Here is a 4,015-nt window from a genome sequence, read left to right as displayed (position 1 = left end):
TGTAACATTTCCCCAAATGCAGTCACATACCATGGTAGCATCAAGTCTAATCTATGAAAAATAAAATATTGAAATGAATGGGGACCTACCTCAAATTGGCTTGCGACCCACCTAGTGGGTCCCAACCCACAGATTGAGAAATACTGCTGTATAGGATTACAGCCTAACAAACCTTAGTTAGTAAACTCCTTGGGGAAAGGACTTGTCTTCTTATATGTTGTCTTGAACAGTGATGGCACTAAAATAATAATAATAAAGGCATTAAGCTTTCCAAAGCACTTAGAAAGAACTGTCCATTTGGATGTCAATAGACTTCAGCATCAGTTCTATACCCTCAAGACCTTTGGAAGCTGTTGGAAATCCTGCCTGAGGGAGGGAAAATAATCTGTATATTTGTTTTTATTTAAGCTGGCAAATACCTCTAAAAGAGATCACTAGCTGCACTGGGAGTAAGGAATCATGCATATTTTATCACTGTAGAACACCATGTACACAGACTTTATAATTAAACCATTGCTTGGGAAAGCAATATTTCCATGTTGTGTTACAAAACTGCTTTTGAAGGTAGTCCTAAAATAGACCCGCAATAGATGCAGATCAGGTAATTTTGTAAGGGGCCAAACCCCTTTATTAGTGTTTCCTATAAAGAATAGACAAAGGAATCTGTTGATCCTGGGAAGGTAAATAATTCACCTTTGTGTACTAAGGGTGAATTATAAGGAAAAACACTGCAATAAGATTCTATTAGGACATTTCAGCTGTTATGCCATCAGTCTTTTGAGGGACACTTCAGGCCCACAGAGAAGGCTGTGTCCCGAAGCCATTTATAGTGCAATCCTACACATGTTTACTGGGAGTGCTCCAATACTCCCAGGCCAGCACAAGAAACTTGTGCCAGCTGAACACATAGTTAGGATCATGCTCTAAGTCAGTGGTTCTCACACATTTAGCACTGCGACCCACTTTTTAGAATGAGAATCTGTCAGGACCCATCAGAAGTGATGTCATGACTGGAAGTGACATCATCAAGCAGGACAATTTTTAACTGTCCTAGGCTGTAATCCTACCCACACATACCCAGGAGTAAGTCCCATTTACTATCATTGTTAAAAGAATATACATAGTAGCTTGTGAAAAGTACAGGACTATAACATTTCCCCAAATGCAGTCACATATCAGTCTAACACAGGGGTGTCCAAACTTTTTGGCAGGAGGGCCACATCATGTCTCTGACATTGTATCAGGGGCCGAAAAAAAAAAGAATTAATTTACATTTCAAATTTGAATAAATTTATATAAATGAATATATTAGAGATGGAACTTATATGAACGAATGAAGGTCTTGCAATAGCTCAAGGCCTATAAAAGGCCTTACACAAAGCAAGGCCAGCCTTTCCTTTGCTGCCACTGCTTCATCACAGATGTGAAACAGCAAGCAGCTAACGGAGCCCTCGTTCCACAGCTCATGTGAGAGGTCGAATAGTTAGCATTCACACTGAGAGCAGTTGTACTGGGCCAGCATGGGCTCCAGCAAGTCTCTGGAGGGCCAGAAGCTTATTGGAGACCTGGGGCTCCCCGCGGGCCGGATTGGAAGTCCTCAAGGGCTGCAAGTGGCCCCAGGGCTGGGGTTTGGGCACCCCTGGTCTAATATATTAAAAATAAAATATTGGAATGAATGGGGACCCACCTAAAATTGGATTGCGGCCCACCAAGTGGGTCCCAACCCACAGTTTGAGAAACACTGCTCTACACCACCATTTTAAGGAAAACTTCACACCCATCTGGTGCACATGGATGGTCAAAATATCCAAATATTCAAAATATCATCTGAATTCATCCTTAAACGAACATCTTGCAATGCACTGCTGCAGTTTGGACAAGGGTCAGCCATTAATGGCTACATCCCAACCCTCCAATGGCATGTAGTAAAAGACCCACTATACATGTTAGCCAAGGAATGTGGTTGGAGTCAAGGTTGCAAGCAACACGAGTGTCTTTCCATGGAATAAGGCATTTGGGTGAAGCGGTTTCGACAGATCTTAACTTCACCAGTGATATATGTGCATCAAAAGAAATCTCATAGGTAGTTTTCTCAGTGGCAATTGTCAGCATCATCCATACATTAGCACATTTTGACTATTCAAAGGACTCTCTCTAAGTATACTGCATTACCCTCGGACCCTCCAATAAACATACAAAACAACTGCTCCTTGGGATAACTGCACCACTTATTAAATTAGTTAACATTAATTAACATACAGCAGGGAAACAACTCAACCACCTATCCTGCAGGCCCTCTAGTGGGGGAAACAGTCTGTACCTACCTCCCCCAGGTACTTCAGGCATAAGCCACCAGACTCCAACATGCACTTGGTCATAGACCAAGCAAGCCCATCATAGGCAAACCAAAGTAGGGTTACTAGGGGGTTGCAGATTGCTCTGGGTTACACACTCGGGGGGGCGGTGACACCAGTACTGGCAAAAATTGTTAAATCTTGGTACTTTCAAATAATATCATAATGTTATATATTATTCAATGCATAATTTAATGTAGAATGCAATGAAACAAACCGTATTAATATATCTGTATTCTATCAAAAATTATAGCCAAAAAACCAGAAAGAGAAAACACAACTGCCTTATGTAACAAAAAGTGGAGTTACATAACTTAAAACTGACCAATGAGACTGATTGTTTTGAGAGCCAATGAGGCGTTATTATGACACAGCAGAAAACCAAAAAGGTGTTAGTATGAGTCAGCTCTCATTTCCTTGTATCAGAACTAATATTTGAACTCTTTGGGGCCCAATACTATCCAGCTTTCCAGCACAGATATAGCTGTGCCATGTGCTGCATCCTGCAGTAGGGGGAGCAGTCTTGGAGGGCTCCCCATGGTAAGGAACCATTTGTTCCCTTACCTTGGGGCTGAATTGTGGCTGCATCAGTGCTGGAAAGTTGGATAGGATTAGGCTCTTATTCAGTTGTGTGAATGCCATCAAGTTGTCCACTGGTTTGTTTTTTTGATATGATATTGTAATTTATTCTGTTTAGTCTGGTATGGGAGGAGGTCCATCATGGGGGTGACGCAGTGATCTCTCGCACCAAGTGACACAAACCCTAGTGGCAGAGGCCAGCCCCCAAGACTAGAGGCAGCTGAATAGCGTAAATCAGCACAGACAAGCCATGTGAGGTCACTGTATAATCCAGTCAAGGGGTTTGCCAGCCAGCCTCACTGATCTGGGGCGGCAAACATCATGTGATCAGTACTGACTCACCTCTAGACCTTGCTACCTCAGAGTGGACACCAAAACAAGAATTCCTATCTTCCCAGCCTGCACAAAACCTGCCAAGTGACTAATAAAAACTTAAAGTGACAACCCTAGATAACATCCTCAGCCCATGTATTTCCTTCAACCCACCAGTTTGGGGTAGGCAAAAAAAAAAAACAACCCACTAGCTCCAAGGCTATTCTGGCTAGTGACAAAATTCCTACCCACTCACCATAAAGAAAATGGTTGGCAGCCTTCAGTCTCAAAAGACTATGGTATAGGCCTACAGCACCTGGTATTCCCAGGCGGTCTCCCATCCAAGTACTAACCAGGCCTGACCCTGCTTAGCTTCCAAGATCAGACAAGATCAGGGATGTGCAGGGTAACAGTTGCTGCTACCATAAAGAATGACTAGCTATTCTCAGACTGAATGGGAAAGGCAAGTGGGTTCAATGATCAGTTCTGGACCACCAACTGAACATGTGCTCAGCTGGCAACCCAGTTGTCCCGCCCCAAAGATGCTGGCCCGGCCAATCACAGGTGCAATGCTGAGAAGCTGCCTCATACCTGGGCAGGGCTAGTAAAAGCGGAGACACATTAATCAGGTCACTGTGCTTATCTCTAACTATATTGCTAGTTTAAAATGTGATATGGAATCAGAGTTCTTGTAAAAGGCTGTCACTGTAATTACACAATTTCACAAAGAATTAAGATGCCTGTTTGCCAAGCAGTTGCCTGTGACCCTT

At 42.9% G+C, this 4,015-nt stretch overlaps 1 pseudogene; it reads right to left on the bottom strand.

The window, feature by feature from the left end:
- Nucleotides 1-3,549: 3,549 nt before the first annotated feature.
- LOC136646467 (5S ribosomal RNA) lies at nt 3,550-3,669 on the bottom strand (annotated as a pseudogene).
- Between the last annotated feature and the right edge of the window lie 346 nt (nt 3,670-4,015).

This window comes from Tiliqua scincoides, chromosome 3 (assembly GCF_035046505.1).
Source record: "Tiliqua scincoides isolate rTilSci1 chromosome 3, rTilSci1.hap2, whole genome shotgun sequence".
NCBI lineage: Eukaryota > Metazoa > Chordata > Lepidosauria > Squamata > Scincidae > Tiliqua > Tiliqua scincoides.
This window is presented reverse-complemented; position numbering and strand designations above follow the sequence as displayed.